This window comes from Amphiura filiformis, chromosome 12, assembly GCF_039555335.1.
Source record: "Amphiura filiformis chromosome 12, Afil_fr2py, whole genome shotgun sequence".
Classification (NCBI taxonomy): domain Eukaryota; kingdom Metazoa; phylum Echinodermata; class Ophiuroidea; order Amphilepidida; family Amphiuridae; genus Amphiura; species Amphiura filiformis.
The window spans coordinates 45,492,216-45,513,766 of record NC_092639.1 but is presented as its reverse complement, the minus strand read 5'-3'; the positions used below and the strand labels follow the sequence as shown (position 1 = coordinate 45,513,766).

The 21,551-nt window shown below is 36.5% G+C and overlaps 1 long non-coding RNA gene across 3 annotated transcripts; it reads left to right on the top strand.

The window, feature by feature from the left end:
* Window positions 1-3,789: 3,789 nt before the first annotated feature.
* Window positions 3,790-18,464, top strand: LOC140166279 (uncharacterized). Of its 3 annotated transcripts, XR_011860843.1 has the most exons (7): window positions 3,790-5,028; window positions 6,848-7,054; window positions 7,490-7,623; window positions 9,592-9,744; window positions 10,718-11,268; window positions 16,160-16,289; window positions 17,589-18,312. It is a non-coding gene; the product is annotated as an uncharacterized lncRNA (long non-coding RNA). The 3 variants fall into 3 exon arrangements; XR_011860844.1 differs by lacking the exon at window positions 7,490-7,623 and having other exon boundaries at window positions 3,791-5,028; XR_011860842.1 differs by lacking the exons at window positions 3,790-5,028; window positions 6,848-7,054; window positions 7,490-7,623 and adding an exon at window positions 8,630-9,204 and having other exon boundaries at window positions 17,589-18,464.
* Window positions 18,465-21,551: the final 3,087 nt, after the last annotated feature.

Here is a 21,551-nt window from a genome sequence, read left to right as displayed (position 1 = left end):
GAATAGTATAATGGTAAACTAGTTTTGGTAAGTGAATGATTAAGGTAGGAGAAGCTTTTCCAAACCACCATATTTCCTAATTTGCATATGCAAATTTGGCGTTGCTGAATGATACAGACGGGAGCAGTATATTCTTCTCTAAAATGTTTTTGGCAACCTCTGTGAGTTCAGTAATCTGGGATATTAAACTTGCCACTTAATGTAAAGCTAAGATGTAAACTAACAACTAGAAGTATCCATTTGAAACAAAATCATGGGCATTGTCTCTTGTGGAATTATGCAACTTGAATTGCAAATTAGAACTACTTTCCTTGAGTTGCTGAATTTTCAATGCAGTAGTTGTTGTCCTTGCCCCTATCATATACATATCTTACTTGTCACCAATGTGCTATAATTTTTGAGAAAAATGCAAAAATAGGCACAAAATCGCCAGGGTGTAGTACCCCCTTAATCGTAAAATTGGTAATTAAATAATGCCGACTGGAGTAAATTTTAGTTACTTATTCACATGCATAATTTTACCAATTTTACCAATCAAAAATATGCATATAGGGTGTATATCTGACAATGAACACCATTTCCTCAGAAAAAAAAAAATAAATATAAGCTACAATTAGACCAAAATCCAATAAATAAATGAAAGAAAAAGTTTTTAGTAGCTAGTGTGTTGGCTCTATATGATTAACACAATTTTTTCAGAATTGATTCAGAGTATTTTTCTGCATCTGGAATTCAATCATATTATTGTGGTCAATCTTGTGTATAAGTTAGGTGCTATTAGAATGGACTCATTGGAACGTTCCTAAATCTACCCTGGTCTGCCAGGGTCAAGTGAATGGTTTATGATTAAAGAACCATTCAGTGATCCCAGCTGCGCAAGTATAAAAAAATTCAAAATTGTTAATAAGTTACTTATAAGTGAAGGATAAGTCATTCAAATTGTCATTTGGTATTTTTGAAATGAAAAATTTGGCATAAAATGAAGAGACGGCAGTATTGACAAAGTTGAAGTCCCATTCAAATACATGTAGCTGTCAGTAGGCCTATATAAATTACAGATTACATGTAAATCAGGTTTTTTATGGGTTTCATATCAAAAAAAGGTCCATATTTTGGAAAGAAAGTCCACTTCACAAAATTCCCTTGAGAAAAAGTATGCTTTTTCAAAATCGGCACCCCCCCAAACAAATTCTGCGTATGGGCCTGATCCATGTCTAGGTTTTGGCAAATATACCTATTTGGATAGCACATCCCTATATATGTTTTCCCCAAGTGTGGGCACCCCTCTAGATCCCACCATCTTCATTGGTCATCAAGTCCGGCTGCCCGGCGTAGTGCTTGGTCATCAAGTCCGACTGCCCGGCGTAGAATTTTTATGTTTTTGGCACCTAGTCGTTTTTCTATGAAAAACATGACCCATCGGACAGCAAAAACCAAGGGGGGAGGGTCTTATTGGAAATGAGGGTATGGGGATGTACGACAGATTTGGGGTACATTTTCAGCCATTTAGACTTAGGTGGATTTTCAGTCATTTTGGTTTATTGATGGTCATAATTTCATGAAAATTTGAAAGGGTGTTTTTTTTCTTCAAAATTTTCTCAAAAAAGTGCAAATTTTTCTTTACACAAATTTGCTAAAATTTATAAAAAATTGGTAGAATTTCTAGTCCTTTGGTTTACGGTGGGTACTTTTTGAGGTATCAGCCGCTCATCCCTACCCAAACCAAAGTTGAGACCCCCCCGGCAGCAACATTCCTGTAAATGTTGGTCTCAAATGTGGGACTACCCACTAGATTCCAGCATCCTGATCAGGTACCCCTACCATACCCTTACCTGGCCTTTGTCAGAAGCTCAGTTTGGCTTGGTTTGTGAGGGGCAAGTGCTTAGTGCTTGAGCCAAGGGATCTGTGCACTGCAAGTGCATAAGTGTCGCTGCAAGCACATCGGCATAAGAGATTCCTGACTTGTGTGAGCATGGTTCCCTGTAGCTCATTTCAGCTGATGTTATTCTCCTATGCATAGCTTGGACAGGTTGGGTTAGTCTCTGAGTTTCCTGTCTGTGATACAAGACTCTTCTATACCAGTTTCAACAACATATCCTATTGTCTTGATTAATCTTACTGGCTCTTATGGAGACTTTATAAGGATCTCTCACAGATAAATTGGCAAGTTGGAACAAGATGTCAGAATATTTTGTCAGGGTGATGATGAAGGTGATATGACTCTTGGGGATGGTGTTGAGGATGGTGACTTAATTAATGATAACACAAAATCAATAATGAAACTTTAGGAACTGCATTTTATTTGCTTGCGACAACTATCATAGTACATGCACAATAAGGTTTAGGACATTTTGAGGTTGGGCACAATACCTGAATTGAAGAAGGGCCCAATTCATTTTTTTTTTACAAAAATGAGTTAGACCCAGCATTTTATTGCCTGCAAACTATTCTTTCTTGTGTGTGAAAGATGAACCAAAATCCACTCTCTAAATAGTCTTCCACATACACTTAATCATGGTTTTCATGGAAGAAAGGCCCAAAAATGCAACTCCATGGAGTTTGGCCCATCTTCCACAAATATTGGGTTAAAGAGGAATTTTGTTCATCCAAGAAATCTGCTTTTCACTACAATAAACTTTCTTGCTAACATATTTTCATGCTTCTACTTGTGCAATTAATGGATGATTATCAAATTTCTGTAGCTATTTATAACACATCTGCTTACGGAACTCGCACCTATAATATATTAGTGGAAGAAGGGCCCAACTTCAGCTCGTATTAAGAACTGTACATTGCCATGGAAACATATAATTTTGAATGTATGTAATATTGTATGTTCATGTATTAAAAGTCCCTTGAAGATGAAAACATTCCATCTATAAAACTTTTACAAATATTTAAGTTTTTTCTTAATATCTCAAAAACAGTTTTGATGAAGTTGGGCCCTTCTTCCACTTAGGTATTCAATTATATTGATTTGGTTTAGGAATTCTAGTTGAAGCAAGGCTGTTAGCTGTCAATATGTACCCAAATTTAGAAAATACTGTAAAAGTAAAAAAAAAAAAAGCAAATTCAAAATTAGTACATTGCTATGGTACGTGCATCCCTCCTATACAATATATGTTAGCGTTTGTATCGTTTGTCTGGGAAGATGCCGTCAGAAGTACGATGCCTCTATTGAATGTCATAGTGCCAGCGAGGGATTGGTTTACACGATGTCCTTCGTCTATGTCACCTCCGAGGGGACTGTGCCACTTGGTTACCCGCTATGGTGTGGGGCGAGAACATAAACAGATGCACAGCGTGTTCTCTAACGTGCGCGGCCCTCTTGAGCCTTTGTAAGCTGGGCCAATGGCCATGGGGTGTCTTGTCTTGAGGAACGAGGCCCTCAACATTCGTCTTGTATCCGTTAAGTGTTCCCGACTCAGTAGTCCAGCTGCAAAGAAAGCCATATATGATGGTTATGCCAGTTTTATGAAACATGTTCTTTTGCTGATTATTGTTCTGGGTGATGCAGAATGAATCGGAACCACCATGTACAATAAAACCAAATATGCAAGTTAGGGTAAGGGGTAGTCTTTTGCACATTTGGGACTGGAGTATGAGGCACAACTATTATCACCCGTGGGATATTTAAGGTAATACAGGGTCAAAATTCAAAATTTTGTTAAATCAGGAATGTTGAGAAAGAATTTGACATCAATTTGAATGAAAATTGATTAATTTGGATTTCTGATGTAACCTTATAAAAGAACAACTTGCAGCTGGACTATGCACCTACCTTGAAGTGGTTTTAAGACTTACGATTGTGACTTGATCTAAACATACAAAATTTACCGTCACAAAACAAAAACCAGGTACAGATGTTTTCTGTTTCAATTTATGTTAAAGCCATATTATAACAATTCCGTTTTTTGCACGATTGCAATAAAGGTACTCTGCAAAAATCAAGACTTTAGGTGCTGTGTAGTTTTGTCAAAATACGAGATTTTGAATAAAACGATGGAACCGGTGTTTTATTATTACAATGGAAATATTAGTCGAACATGTATATGCACAGTACGTACACGGCGTGTGGGATACACATAAACACACCCAGAGGATTGTATCATATTACAACTGTGGGAGTAACATGCATGGGCGCTAGTAGTAAATTCCAATTTTCTATGCTTTACCTCACTTGTTCGCCTCAAAATCTTGTTTACATCTGGTCACAATTAACTAGAGGGTGCAATATTTGTTTGTTTGTTTTATTTGTTTGTTTGTTTAACCAGTCAGTCTGGATGAACACATGCTTTGGTCCTGATGGGACCAGGCTATTGCTCGAACCAAGCTGTCAAGCATGAAAAGAAAAGAAAGAAGGAAAAGAGCAAGGAAAATAATGTCCATTCACAACAAATCTGTACAATTTTGCTCTTGGCATTCGGGTCTAGATGTGTGTGGGGGTGGGGGTGTAGGTGTGTGTGTCTTATATCGGGTTAGAGAACTTGAATAACCTGGTATCTGGGTCTAAACTAATACTCCAGATGACAATCTGTGAGCTAGCTTCTGTGTCACTACATTGTCATATCAAACACTCCATATTCATTAAATATGTGAAGGATATTATTAACACTGGATCCACCCAACTAGTCTTCTTGTAACCCTTGTGAAGTCACATGATTAAAAGTATCCATTCATTCAACTAATTCAACCATTGTCTCATTTTTGGGATTTTTGCAGGTACACTGAATATCAACAAAATACAACTGCTGTTGCTGGACTCCTTCGTGTAGCAGAAATATGATAACAGAAATCATGAAGTGAAGCTGTATGACCCAACACATACCATAACTAGAAGTCGTAATAGAAGAGATAGCCCATCCTGAACCTCATCAGTGGATACAGCCTTTCACTATTGTAGAGAACCAATACTCCCATGCCTTTCTCAAGCTCTGGTAAACCCGCTACATGTACATCACTGTTGCCTGTTCAAAAAATGATCAAGATTGAAGAGGAGGTCAAGACAAATAACAAAAAGAAACTGAGGTAAGACATACCTAGAAAACATCGGTTTCGACATTGTTCACAAAACATCTGTTATGTTGGGTTATATATACAAAGGGTATATAAAAAGGTATGAAAAGTGTTCTATTCTATAGGGGAGGAGGAGGAGGGGGTGTGGTACAAGGGGTTAGAGTATGAGTGTCTGTCACATCACCATGAGAGCGAGGGATAAAAACTACTATAAGTTTGTAATTTGGGCGCTATATAATTGTTGGCCTATAATAATGTTGGCCAGGCGGCGTTGAGCTGGTGTGGACAAAGAAATTTTGCGCACACTGGCTCTGTTTTTTTTACCTTTATTTTTAGCTTAAATTGTCTGAAATATAAAATTTTCTGTGTACGTCACGTGCAAATGGCTCAAATAGGAATAAAATATGCTTTTCTCTGCCACTATTGATCTTAGGCCTCCTAAAAGTATGCACCCTTATCTTTAAATCAAAACCTGGCTGCTTGAATACATATGCCTTCCTCATGCGGAGATTAATGGTGGCCTCCGAATTTCCAAAAAAGGTATATCCGGCACTGCATGTGTCAGTGTCCTCTCCTACTCTAGAAATGTTCTGACAAATTTTATGATTTACATTTTCCTATTTTAGACCAAAATGAACTGCATTTTGGTCCATTAACCCCTAACACCAAAAAAACCCACAAAATACCACAATGAAAAATGCTGCATATTTGTGAATCCAGGGTCTGCGATGACACAATCACCCTAAGTGTTATATGCTCACGGAATTGCTGCCCATGCAGTGATAACCTGTGTAGCTACCGGTCCGTAATCATGTGGTTGGCATACGAGGGAGGGGTCAAAGGTTCGAATCCCGGGGGTGCCAAGTGACTTCTTTGTTCATCTTCTCTCCTTTTTCATTATCTTTAACTTATCAAAAGTGTTAGGGTTTTAAAATGTCAAATTGCCGCAAAGTGCATATATCTTGGTAAAGCCATTCTGTCAGTAGATCTGTGAGACGTCCCATTGAAAATTCCTTTTTTTTTTCATCTCAAACTTAAACATGAATCTTAAAAATATTATAATTTCATCCTTTCTATATGTAAGCCTTAATCATTAGGAGTGCTAGGGCAACTCCTCTCATGCCTGAAAACACCTCCTCAGCTGGATCAAAATAACGGGACAAAAGTAACCAAAGTTGTAAAACGCCTATGCATTTTCCTTTGGCACGATTTCATCATTTAAAATTGCAATTTTTTCACGCGTTTCATGCACATTTGTCCTGTTAATGTTCTTTTTATTAGTAGCAGATCAGTGGACGATTTGGAAATTTTGATCACTGACTCGGTGAGTCTGGTTCATCTCCAAATTTTAACATTGAAATAGCAAAATTTTGTGCACTACACACACACTTTTTCAAGTTTTCGTGTGCTTTTCCTGGTAGTGGGACAGCTTGGAAAAAACTTGGGTTACAGTTGTGGGGGAGGGATGTCTTCAATCCAATTAGCCAGGGTGGCAATTATGTTGCCATGGACAGGTGCCAGCAAAAGGTAAATCGGGCCATACCAGCAAAATTTATTTCTCAACACCCCTGATGTTACACTGTGTAACATGAAAGCAGCATTTAAGGTGGTTATGTTATCAAATGTACTTAATATGTTAATATGTTATTAGTAAATCACAATCACACACAGGGACCGAGCTTGCTTAGTATTAAATACTAACTAATCTTTGCAATAGAAAAGCAAAATTATATGATGCATTACTTCCAAATTTCCTGTAATACTTAGTTTCACTTGTCATGTCTAGTTAGATTAAAACTATTAATACACTTTGAATTATTTGAAATTACAGGTTTAATTTCCTCAGGCAGGCAATCCCAGTATTGATGAAGATGACAATCTATAAAAAGATGACAAAGATGACTGGCTTGATATGGCAGAGTATGATGCAGCAGTGAACAACACAGCATTCAACAACTGTGGCCAATGCGTGTTTTTGTTGTTATAGCACTCTACATGCAGTTAACCAATAGATACACTAAAGGCGATCGACTTTAAGGTATACAAAAATGTTCATAGAAGATGTTGTTGTTGAAAACAAACAAGTTGTTTAATTGTGTACTCATAACTAAGCCAATGATGCACGCTCTTTACGTGTGCAATAATTATGAGCCATGGGTCGTTAAAATTGGGGGATCTTTATTAGACAGGCTGAGAGGGGTTTCTGGCAGGCCCATAGGGGTATAACATAACAGCCTTTGCATCTGGGCTTGAGATTGGAATTCCAATTTCCTTTCTCACAAATTAAGGGGTAAGAGTAAAATTGTACAAAATTGTGTTTGGGAGTGGCCTTCTGTCCTTCCTCTTGCACTATTTTTTTCCATTTCTTGCTTTGTTTATCAAAGCTATCTGGTCCAGCATGGTAGGTAGAAATATACTGATAAAAAGAATACATTGTTTAATATTGCTTTTTTCTTTTCAATCTTTCATTTAGGGCCTACGGGCATCTTTCCACACCTATTGCTAAGGCATCAAAATAAAGGAGTGTTCAAGAAGACTGATGACCTAAAGGAGCATGATAGTCCCACTGCTTTCTCTTTACTATATAAATGGACAAAACCGGATGAGGTAAAAAGCATAATCATTAATTTTTCAATTCAAAGTATTTCAGTCAATTTGAAGATGAACAAACACAAGGGTTTGTATCTGTAAAAAGGAATCTCCTGATATGACTTTCCAGACAAAACTTTAAATTCAAGAAATACATTTCAAGAAACTAACTAATATCATCCTCTGAAATTCCAGTCCATGAGAGTATCATCAAATGTGTACAAATACAGATTCTTTCTCAATACCATATCAGAGTGGAATAACCTCCCATCATCTGTTCTGGAGTCTGGTATCATTCAATACTTCAAAACTGCACTATGTAATAATGTAATGTAATTTAATGTTTAATCTTTATTCACATATAAATATTTGTGTTTTCATCATAGGCCATTTTTCTTAATTTGATGTCGAAAGTGTATGCTTTAAAGTGCTGGGAGGCTTAACAGCTTAAGGGGGAGTATACAGATATGCCTTTGATTTGATATGACTTTGGCTGGGTTGCATGCCTGATGTTGAACCATGCCATTCCAATAAATCTAATGAGATTTTAAAAGTTGAATGAAAAGATATATTCAAATGGTAAAACTTTTGACAATTGCGTTTTGTCAAAAAAGAGCAGCAGGTCGTAAATGAATTTTAATGTTCTTTTCTATGTAGACTGTGGAGGTAAATGTGGAAACTTTGCACTGAGAATGGCTATTGATGGAAGCGAAGAGGAGCTCTACGATTTCACCTGGAAAAGTGGTGAAGCAGGAGAGTTGTACGGTGGTGGTGACAGACTTTGATTTTGCTGATGACATTGCACTGTTGTCTGAGGAAAACAACAAGAACTGCTTCACAGAGTTGAGACTTCAGCTGCAATAGTGGGCCTGAAGATGAATGGAAGTAAAACAGTTCATGTCTTACAATAACAAGAGAGAAACAGTAGCGTAGCCGGGGGGGGGCAGAGTGCCAAAAAAAAAAAAAATGAAAGAAAAAAGTGCCCTTTGACAAAAATGAAAGAGAAAATCAAAGGGCAAAAGGAAAAGAAAAAGGGCAAGGAGCCCTTTTCTAGCAAAATTCAGGGCCAAAATAGTGTAAAATACAACATTTTTCAGTGCTACGCGCGCACATTGTAACAATATACCCCTTTTTAGCCGGATAATGGCCGAAAATCATTTTTTTAGCGCTACGCGCGCATATCATCCCAATAAGGTCTTTTTCGGGAAGCTCGAAGACATACAGTCTATATGTATTGTATGATGCAACTGCAATTTTTTTCGTCTGTGCCCCAAAAATTTTATTTTGCCCCCCCCTGACCAAGAAAGCTGGCTACGCCCCTGGAGAGAAAGCATCACAAGAAATGACAGTGTAGTACTAGAGGGGTCGATGATTTCAAATACCTAGGAGATCTATCAAAAATAAGCCACAAGATCAGTAGAAGTGAGGAGCCCGCATTAAAAATGGTTCATTGGATACCCAAGCATGGGAGGCAGAAACCTGGAAGACCCACTATAACCTATGTAGACATTCTGAATGATGACGCTCAATTGGAAGCAGCAGACTTCAGGATAGCAATGGAGAACAAAAAGTTTGAGGACACCACTCGAAAAAAGTCAAGTAAGTAAGTTAAGGGATCTGGAATGACATGTTGAGCATTTCGAAAGTATTTCTTGTGGGACATGAGAGCACATCAGACATATCGAATTGCATTCTAAATACGAAGAATGTCTTTCTGATATCAAATAATTATCTTTTTTTGAAATTCACGATATAATACAAATTTTATGACAAATTATAAAAATTTGATATTTTTCACATTTTGATATATAACAGTCCTCAAGTAAATTTTATAAATGTAATGATTATATTCTTAAAGTGTATGTAGCTGGGACCATTTCTTGCTTTGTTTATCAAAGCTATCTGGGCCAGCATGGTAGGTAGAAATATACTGATAAAAAGAATACATTGTTTAATATTGCTTTTTTCTTTCAAAATTTCATTTAGGGCCTACAGGCATCTTTCCACACCTTTTGCTAAGGCATCAAAATAAAGGAGTTTGCTACACACCTCAACAGTGTTCAAGAAGACTGATGACCTAAGGAGCATGATAGTCCCACTGCTCTCTCTTTACTATATAAATGGACAAAACCGGATGTGGTAAAAAGCATAATCATTTGTCTTAAATTTTGCAGACCAAAAATGCTTGCAGAAATATTACTAATCTTTCTTTGATAGTATTTTGATTCAAAGTATTTCAGTCAATTTGAAGATGAACAAACACAAGGGTGTGTATCTGTAAATAGGAATCTCCTGATATGACTTTCCAGACAAAACTTTAAAATGGGAAACTTTAAATTCAAGAAAGACATTTGAAAAGGCTTAAAAACAAAGAATTGCTTAATTTTTTGTTGTAACAATTTGCTTAATGTTTAGTTGTAATATATGCCTGGACATTGTATCAAAAATGAGTAGGATCTGGCTTTGACTGAGCTTTCCAAATGTTTTGGGCTAGGGTGATCTAGTCAGCATTTTATCTATGAATTATTATAGGGCTCTGGGTTTTCTATGCATCAGATGTCTAAACTAACTTCTAGACAATATAATCCCCTGAAGTTCAGGTCCATGAGATCATCAAATGTGTACAAAATACAGTTTCTTTCTAAATACCATATCAGAGTGGAATAACCTCCCATCATCTGTTCTAGAGTCTGGTAGCATTCAAAACTGCACTATGTAATAATGTAACTTAATGTTTAATCTGTATTCACATATAAATATTTGTGTTTTCATCATAGGCCATTTTTCTGAATTAGATGCCGCTTTTGCAATTTTTATTTGTTATTTGTTTAGATTAAATTTAGATTCTCCTGACCCTTATCTTGCAGAAAGTGTATGCTTTAAAGTGCTGGAGGCTTAACAGTTTAAGGGGAAGTATACAGATATGCCTTTGATTTGATATGACTTTGGTTGGGTTGCATGCCTGATGTTGAACCATGTCATTCCAATAAATCTAATGAGATTTTAAAAGTTGAATGAAAGATATATTCAAATGGTAAAACTTTTGACAATTGCTTTTTGTCAAAAAAGAGCAGCAGGTCTTAAATGAATTTTAATGTTCTTTTCTATGTAGACTGTGGAGGTACATGTGGAAACTGAGAATGGCTATATTGATGGAAGCGAAGAGGAGCTAGGATTCCACCTGGAAAAGAGGTGAAGCAGGAGAGGTGGTGGTGACAGACTTTGATTTTGCTGGCGACATTGCACTGTTGTCTGAGGAAAACAACAAGAACTGCTTCACAGAGTTGAGACTTCAGCTGCAATAGTGGGCCTGAAGATGAATGGAAGTAAAACAAAGTTCATGTCTTACAATAACAAGAGAGAAAGCATCACAACAAATGACGGTGTAGTACTAGAGAGGGTCGATGATTTCAAATACCTAGGCGCAAGAAACATATGACAAATGCAGACCTATATGGAGATCTTCCAAAAATAAGCCACAAGATCAGTAGAAGTGAGGAGCCTGCATCAAAAATGGTTCATTGGATACCCTAGCATGGGAGGCGGAAATCTGGAAGACCCAGATATGTAGACATTCTGAATGATGACGCTCAATTGGAAGCAGCAGACTTAAGGATAGCAATGGAGAACAAAACTTTGAGGACACCACTCGAAATAAGTCAAGTAAGTAAGTTAAGTGGAAGATATTTCCAAAATCTTTTACAGGAGGTTTGGATTTTAAATGGAATAGCCCATTGCATGCTTTCAGAAAGTGGAGTCCACTGATCATAGTTCATGATTACACGCCTGAACCAGTCAGTGAGTGTAGAGGTTTGTTGATCATATTTGTGGCATTGTGTTCATGGACAAATAGCAAATTGTGTGGAGCTTTTACACATAAAACACACATGAAACACACACAGGAAGAAGAAAAAACATGTCAACATAGTATATTCTTTTAACATTATGATACCTAAATCACAATTTTTTCAGGCATTTTGGTGGCCATTTTGAAAAAGCGCCCTCTATTCGGAGTGTCCCTACATTTGACAACGTTGCATACAGAATCACTATATTCACCCCTACTGTACATCCCCAACTAGTATTAAATGCACTTGTGTGCTGTTCCAACAGATCAAAGTTTCTTCATACATGTGAAGACAAACATTATTTTGGCATGATGATTCATTAATATGCAAAACTATAAGAATTAGCAAATGATTGGCATGGCTGTGACGCTAAAAAAAGGACTGTTTTTATTAACATTTCATAGAGAATTGCATGGAAAACCTCAAATTTGTGAAATTAAATTGTGCGGGGTTTTGCACATAGCTTCCTCATCCATGGAGAAATATGGAGAAAGCCATGCACCTCTAGCAAACTTTGGAATGTTTACATATTTACATACTCAGTGGCAACAACACCACATAATTATATTGGAATCATCAGCCTGTCTTGTATTAAATGTACTACTACATAAACTCACTGAATATTAAGGTTGATGAACTCTCGATAATTACATATGACTGTAAACCTGACATACTTGGTTTGAATGAAACCAAACTTAATGATTATATCTCTGATAATGAACTTCAAATAAGTGGTTATGATCTCATTCGTAATGATAGAAACAGAAATGGGGGTGGAGTTGCTGCTTATATCAGGTCAAGTTTGCAATATTCCATCATTGATGTCAATGTTCCCATTGAAGGAATGTGGTTTAAGGTGACCCTCCCTTTTACCAGGGTTACGGTTCGCTATCTCTAAGGTTCGCTATCTCTAAGGTTCGCTATCTCTAAGGTTCGTTATCACTAATTACGAAAAAGGTTCGCTATACCTAAGGTTCGATATCACTAATTTTGAAAAAGGTTCGGTATTTCTAAGGTCCGCTATCACTAATTTATTGAAGGTTCGCTATTTCTAAGGTTCGCTATCACTAATTTAAAATAAGGTCCGCTATCTCTAATTGTAACAATCCCGGTATCCCTAAGGTTCGCTATCTCTAATTTTAAATAAGGTCCGCTATCTCTAAGGTTCGCTATCTCTAAGGTTCGCTATCTCTAAGGTTCGCTATCACTAATTTCAAATAAGGTTCGCTATCTCTAATTTTAAATAAGGTTCGCTATCTCTAATTTTAAATAAGGTTCGCTATCTCTAATTTCAAATAAGGTTCGCTATAGCGGTCCTTATTTAAAATTAGAGATATGACCTTATTTGAAATTAGAGATAGCGGACCTTATTTAAAATTAGAGATAGTGGACCTTATTTAAGATTAGTGATAACGAACCAGGTATAATGAACCTTAATCGAAATTAGTGATAACGAACCTTAGAGATAGCGAACCTTAATTAATTAGGGATAGCGAACCTGAAACAAAATTAGTGATAGCTAACCTTAGGTATAGCGGACCTTTATTGGAATTAGTGATAACGAACCTTAGAGATAGCGAACCTTCAATAAATTAGTGATAGCGGACCTTATTCAAAATTAGTGATAGCGAACCTTATTTTAAATTAGTGATAGCGAACCTTATTTATAATTAGTGATATCGAACCTTAGAACTAGCGAACCTTATTCTAAATTAGTGATATCGAACCTTAGAAGTAGCGGACCTTTTTTTTTTTTTTTTTAACCCTTTTCTCTATTAGAGATAGCGGGATTCTGATCTCCATAGACTTTACACGTTAGTGATAGCGAACCTTAGAGATAGCGAACCTTAGAGATAGCGGACCTTAGAGATAGCGGGATGTCACCTTTACCAGACCTATTATGGTTGGCATTGTGTACAGGCCTCCGGACTGTGACCAATTTTTTGAGCTCCTTGATAGTGCTTTCCAAGAAATTCACTCTTCTAACAACAGAAATAATCATGCTGAGCTGATTTGCCTTGGTGATTTTAATTGTAACTCACATGCCAAAACATCTGCTGAGAAGTCTAAGTGGTCCAGGCTCCAGAACACAATGTCAAATCATAATATGAACCTAATCACTAAAGATCCTACAAGAATAACAAATCACAGTCAAACATATATTGACCACATCTGGACAAGTAGACCAGAAATGTACCATCAAAATGGTGTTGTCCCATGTTTTCTCAGTGATCATTCTATAATTTATGCTGCCAGGAAAGCTGGTAGAGTCAAACGTGATGCTCGTTATATCGAGGCTAGATCATTCAGGCGTTTTGATGAGACCGAAGTTTCTGAATGACCTCATTGATGTTCCTTGGCAAGCTGTTAGTTGCGCAATCAGTCCTGACTTAGATTTGGATATCTTTCTTTGTATACTTCGCCCTACTTGTGACACACATGCGCCCATCAAAAGAATTAAGATCAATCAAAATCAACCCAATTGGATTACCAATGAGTACTTGGAATTTCGTAGAAAATGCCTGTCTGCTCGTACTAAAGCAGAGAAATCTAAACATCCTGATGACTGGAAGCAGGCACGGTTTTTGCGTAATAAACTTAATAATATGGCTGATATCTTAAAGAGAAACTATTTTTGTAATACAATATCCAGCAACCAGAATAATCCTCGTAAGCTGTGGAAAACCATCAAAACCCTGCTTCCTGGGAATACAGAGTCAACTATCTCCTCTATGCTTGACGGAGATAACACTGTCAGTGATAAAATGGAAATTGCCTGTGTCATGAATAAGTTCTTTTCCACCATTGGGCAGAAATTGGATGATAATTTTGGTACCAACACAAATGTTTTACCTTTACCAACCAGGACAAATAATTGTGTGGCTAGTTTTAATTTTAATATTATTACGGAAGAAAGTATTTCAAAGATTCTTAGATCACTTCCCACTGAAAAGGCCACTGGTCTTGATGGTGTCAATACTAAATTTCTGAAAGCTGGTGCTAGTGCTCTTGTTACACCTCTTGCTCATATTTTTAATCTCAGCCTTCAGACAGGTGTTGTTCCTGCTGTTTGGAAACAAAGTAGAGTGAGTCCTATCTACAAAGATGGGCCCGTAATGTCTCCAGCAACTATAGGCCCATCTCTGTTATTCGGTGATCATGAAGATCTTTGAAAGACTTGTCACGATCAATTTTATGTTTTTTTGTCACAAAATAACATTTTATGTCCTGAACAGGGTGGTTTCAGACCCAAACACTCAACACTCACCACTCTTGTTGATGTAACAGACTACATTTTAAATCACATTGATCGTGGTAGTTATGTGGGGGCCATTTTTTTAGACCTGAAAAAGGCCTTTGACACGGTCAATCACCCGATCTTGCTCTCGAGGCTTCAGAGTGTTGGTGTTTGTGGACTGGAACTACGCTGGTTCTCCTCATACTTGGGTGAAAGAAAACAGGCTACCAAAGTAGGTAATTCACTTTCTGAACTCGCACCTGTGACATTTGGGGTACCCCAGGGTCAATCCTGGGGCCTCTTTTATTTACAATATATATCAACAATCTCCCTACAGTTGTCAAGAATTGCAAAATAAACCTTTATGCTGATGATACTGCCATTTTCTTTGCCAGTAAAAACATTGATGAAGTAAATAATGTATTGAATTCTGGTATGAAAAGTGTTGCTAAATGGCTTCACCAACATAGGCTCACATTGAATGTTAATAAAACCAAAACTATGCTGTTTGGATCTGCTCGTAAACTTGCATCCTCTGGTCCTCTTACTGTTCATATCAAAGATCAGCCCCTTGAATGTGTCCCACATTTTAAGTATCTTGGCATTATTTTTGATCAGCGGTTAACTTGGGAACACCAAATTGATAAAATCTGCATGTCACTTTATAAATATATTGGTCTTTTTTACCGTATCAGAAAGTTTTTAGCTGTTGACACCCTGAAGTTGTTGTATACATCCGTTGTTTTACCTAAAGTTGATTATTGTGATCTAATTTGGTCAAATGCAGGCTTAACTCTCCTGAACAGGTTGGATCGCCATCAAAAAGCGTCTCGGTAGAGCAATCATTGGTGTCCCAATGCGCACTCCAACTCATTTTGTCTTTGATTCCCTAAACTGGGAAACTTTTTCTGATCGTCGTAAATATCATATCTGTCTCAATGTTTTTAAATGTCTTAGGGGGCTGGTACCCCCAACCTGTGCAATATTTTCACCAAGTGTATTGATGCTTATAGCAATCATACTCTCAGATCATCGACCGCTGGGAATCTGGTTATAAATAAGATGCGCACTGAGACTGGCAAGAGAACCTTCCTGTTCAGGGGGGCTAAGGCCTGGAATGATCTTTCCCGAAACATCAAAAATCCCCTTCCTGTCAATGCAAATGTTTTCAAGAACATATATACTAACTTGCAATAATATCTCTTTTATGTAGCACATTGTAAATGTAATTATCATATGTTATTTAAATTTCTTGTACCTAGTATGTGTATAATTTTTATGGTATTAATTTTATGACTTTTATGTATATTTTTAAATACTTTTAAATTCATGTTTGTTGTTTATCTGTGTTGTATCCTGGGCAGCAAGGGAGAACAGTGCTGGTCACTGATTGCATGTCCCAGGTTAAAGAAGAAATAAATAAATAAAATATGGCTACTGACAAGCTTTGTATTTTTTTGCCTTGCAGCATTCTTCTACCTGGGAAATTCCATGGGTTCTGGGTCAAAGAACTGCACCAACTGCAACATTGGCATCTTTCTGTTAGGCGGTATCCATTAACCTTGATCATTTTGTTAGAATGATCTGTGGAATTCCTGGTGAGATACATGTAGTTTTTGCAACTTTTTCAATTCAGGCTTTTTAGGCTTAGAATCTACAAGATTCTTTCCTTTTTTCGTGTCAAAGTTAATCAAGGCATTATCTATGTATTAGGCCATATATTCCATTCAATATCCACACTACCCCTGTGGAAGATTTTGGAAATATCTACCACAAGGGGGTTATGAATTTCAAATGCCAGAAACATGTACATTAGCAGCTCTATTTGAAACTCATCCTCCTTCAGTGGAAGATTAAGGTTAAATCTTTCTCAGAGGGTGTATGAAATCCAAATGGAGCTGCTGCTGAATGTGTTCATTCCATTTGAAATTGATATCCCCTGTGGAAGATATTTGCAAATTCTAACAGGGGTGGTGTGGATTTGGGTTACTCCTTCATGTAATTATACGAAATTAGGGTTAGGGTTAGTTTAGGGTTAGGATTAGGGTTTGGGTTAGGATTAGGGTTAGGATTAGTTTATACGAAATAATTACATGAAGGATCGACCTGGATTTGGATAAAGGTTGCTTTCCAAGTGACTAACATGCAAACTATACCTAATACATAGTACATGCATAAACTTGCTTAATATATTCAGTTTAGCGTTGATGGAGTAAAATATATCAATTCTAAATCATTCCATCCAAACTAAAATCAGAACACTGAATACATTTTTAATTTGTTGAAATATCCAACAAATCAGTTAATGAGGCACGTGATAATTTATAAGTTAAAGTGGAACACAATGTCTTCCCCAGTCCCTTCAAATTCAATAAATGAAAAACAAAACCCACAAGAATCATGCAGTTGTTTTTCAAATCCAAGCAATATTTTAAAATTACTTTGTATTATTCAATACATACGAAAAACATTTGTAAATAAAGCGAAAAAATGCAGTAATGCATCAAGCTAGTGATGTGTAATTTGTCATTGCTATCAGCAGTAGATAGCAAAAAATACTGCAAATGATACCATGTTAATTAGCGGTTTGCAAAGTCAAAATAGTTTTAAAATGGAAACAAAACATTTATTATAGCAACTAGTACAAGGATCCAAATTTATGATATATGATACAAAATAAAAATTGTTGATGTCTGCAGAGTGCATCTCTTGATACCTTCAAAGCAAACAAGAATTTTAAAAATGAAAAACTGGCAAGATTCTTAAAGAAATACATTAGAAAAGGCTAGAAACAGAAAATATATGGTCTTGATTATTAATCCTTATACAAATATGAACTGGATCTGACTTTTTAAAATAAAAATTTGACTAAGCTTTTAAAATGTGTTTTATTTCAGAGATGCCTGGCGTATAAGGTGATCTACATTGTATATAGTTGGCAAATTTCTGCAAACTTCTCTGTTTTTTCTATCATGCATAAGGTGCCTTCACCTGACCTTCATCATTGCAAAAAGTGGAAAGTGAAAAGTTCTGAAGTGCTGAGAAACTCTAAAGTTAGTCATTGTAACGAGTTGTCTGAGTCGGTGCACAAGGTTGAACAACACAAAATAAAAAGGAATGGTAAGACTGCATGGGAAAAATGCAAATATTTAGGCACTTATCTGGACACATCAGATGATATAAAGAGGAGAAAGAGACTGGCCATGGCAGCAAATGGAGTGAAATAAACAAAGCAAGAGACCAAAGTGGTTTGAACATCTAACAAGACTACCCAAAAGAAGCAAATCAAGTCAAATCAAGTTTTGATTGGATCAAAGCAGATGACAAAAGCATTTTGACCTCTGACCTAACTGCCAAGAGAGTTGTCATTGGCTGGGATGCCAAGTTGAGTGTAATCGATGATGATTATAGTTGGCGTTCATGAAAATGAAAGATTTTGAAATAAAGGGTTCACCAGTTCCCTCATAATTGTTTTACCAAATTATTAATTATCATAAGCATTTTTGGCCACACATTGTTTGGTCACAATGGCTCATGTAAGAAAAGATGCAGTTTTGATTGAAAGTTGCACTTTGGTCCATTCAACTTTCAAACAATCCAGCAGGTCTGACATACTGTAGAATACATTCTGCAAGCTTTGTGAAATTAAAATGTTCCAAACTTTGATGCAATGTTTGACATTGTGAATTGGACCATGTGTAAAATAAAACCGACCACCAATAATTTATTTTTTACCCTCAATAAAGAGAGATTACTATAATAATTTGTAGAATATTTAAGTTTAATATATTAAGTTTATGAACAACTTATTAATGAGGGGCGGAAGTTAATAATGGAAACAGCCATGCAGAAAAGAATGAACTCACGTGTATAATAGTTTATCAATCTGAACTAGAACACGGACAAACCGCGGCTCGTGAGTCATCCTATATGTTGCAGGGATAGGGAAGAAGGCGACCATGATAGGACCATATGGGCTGATATGGGCGGGGTGATTGTGGGCAGCCGTTTTCGGCAATTTTCCTTTGGATTTTCTAAATTTTCAATTTTTAAAATTATCCTGGATGATATCTGTCGTGAAATAAATCAATGCTTCTATAGGCTATAATAGCCCTAGTATGCCTATTTATACCCTGATTATGCAATATATAGGCCTACAACAATAACTACAACAACAGTAACAAAACCAACAACCAATATTTTGTTAATCTAATTTGTAAAAATATATTCATAGGCGCGCCTAGACTAGTATAGCCTAAAAATTCCTGAATTATATCATGAAAAAAAAACGGGCAAAAACAATCAATCGCTGCAGTCAGAAAGAAAGAAAAGAACAAGAAAAAAGAAAAAAGTGAGAGAAAAATAAAATAAAACAGATGGAATGGACCACATAGGGACTCGAACACGTACCAAAGTTTTCCAGCTCAAAACTATAGTATTATATAGTCCAACGTGAGCCCGAACCAGCGCGCTAACCGATTGAGCTACTGAGTGATCTGTGAAATCGATTGATCTCAAACTGACTATTATGGAATAGTGCATACCAGGCTCTTATGATAAACAATCTCATCACCGCTGTAAATGTCGGAGGTATCGATGGCGAAAAACCTCGATTTTTGCAAAAGTAGCTTAAATTTGGAGTGAAATTCAAATGGGAAAGGAATCGACATACTTTTGAGCAATAATGTAGGCAGTTAGAAATCAAAATTAATGTTCCACAATCCAGATATCGATAATGTAACATAACAGTGTTTTGTGGTACAAGATTCTCGAAAATTGTTCCCAAAAACGGGCTAATAAAATTTAATCGGTACTGTTTTTGGTTCTTCCCCATTGCAACATTATTTCTTTGGTCGATTTGTAGTTCAATACAAAAAAGGAGAAAATAATCACTCGGCGTAGTTTTATACGGAGCGAATATTTGAAAAAAACTGCATGGAACGTGTTTTTGATCTTGTGAACACGGTGCGTAAAAATGATTTAAACGAAGGATTTTCAAGCGGATTCTAAAAATTTGTATAAAGACACAAAAATAATGTTAAGATACGTCCATGCACCAACATTTGACTCACTGCGATATTTGATTGCTGAGAAAACGCGGTTTTAGAGAACAACTTTATACGTCTTTTGTACGTTTTTTATACGTTTCTTCGTGTAACCTTAAGGGAACTTAGAACCTGTGAACCATTTATATGTAATGTGATCACAATAAAGAATTGTCAGCAACTCGCCACTTCATTTTATTTCCTGACATTATATTCTCATCATTGTGCTTGGATCAAGTCTTCAACAACTCTTCCTACGTTTGTACAGGAGCCAAGCGCTGTTAATCGGTGATGAATCCACAGTCCAATAGCATATAAGTGAACGCCAGGTTGCATATTACGCATTAGCGCGTAAAATTCATCATGCCTGGAACTTTTGCGTAACATGGAGGTAGCAGCCAGCTAAACATTACTGTTTTGTTCTTCAGTTTTATTGCTATAATATGAACTGATTGAGTGGCAATGACAAGCTGACATTCAGAGTGAAAGAATCATGTGAATTTAATGATCTTTAGCTTGTTTTTGTTGTTGAAACTATGTTTCACCATTGTTCAGCACAGATTAACAACTCGTGTTCGCCGCGTCTGTGTGGTTTACTACGATCTAAAGCTGCCCTCGCGAAGTAAACCATGCGGATGCATCATTGTTAATCGGTGATGAATAACAGTGAAACATGATTGAATCCCGCTTTAAATGTATATACTAGAATTGTTATTCAAGCATTTTAGTGTATTTGAAGAAGTAGTTTGGAACATATTTTTGTTAGTTCCTAAAACTTATATTAATATTAAAGCCATAATGTACAATTTTTTTAAATGAATTTGCTAATTTTTTTCAAACCTGATATTTCGGCATATTTGTAATGCTAATTGGATTTAGCCAATTTCATTGGACTAGTAGGAAAACAGAGCAATTTCATATTAGTCATAATTAAGACATTAAAACCACCCACAGAACAACACAGTTAAGATATAGTAAGTGTAAAACAACAAAAAGCCCACTCTCTAACATAAGTCCAATGTATACTCCACTTCGCGACCGCGATTTCGTAGGCCGCGAAGTAATTTGAGCTGAAATTTTACGACTTCCGCGAAGGAAATTCCTTTCACGGAGAGTTGGATTTGGTTCAACTTTTGGGGGGTAGGCCAGCGAAGTTTCTATATGAAAGCACAGAGCGGGCAACAATTCTTCACGATACTCGGCGATATTTTGATGAAGTATACATGAATGCCTTCGCGCGAAGCTGCAAATTAATTTTTTCATCACAGCTTCTCGCGAAGTGGAGTATATACATCGGATTTAAGAAGGTACAAAATAATTTCAAGGCTGTGCATGAAGTCAGTTTTTTGCATACAAGCAATTAATTTTTGGGAAAAGGTCCACATTTTGGAAATTATATACCCCATAAAAACATCCTGGCTATAATGGCATGCATCCATTTAAGTTGGTGTAATGTAATGTAATGTAATGCAGTGTTTTCATTTTCGAACTGATACACCTTGTGAGTATAGGATTTTTGTGCGGCGTGTTGGACTAGCAACATGTTGGGAAGTAGTGTGTCAGACTATGGTCACATCTTTGTAACCAGGTGTGGTATTTGTTGCAAGGATTTCAGCATTAGAATACAATAAGTTGATGATGATAAATTAACAACTACTTTGTTTCAAACTTGTCTCCTTTAGCCTGGTTTAACCAGGTTGTGTCAAAATAATACTTGTAAGCATCCGTGTGAGAGAAAATGCAGATTTAGGGTGGTTTTGAAAAGGAAAACCGTCAGCATATGCACAAAATAACTTAGATCTGGTCTAATTATGG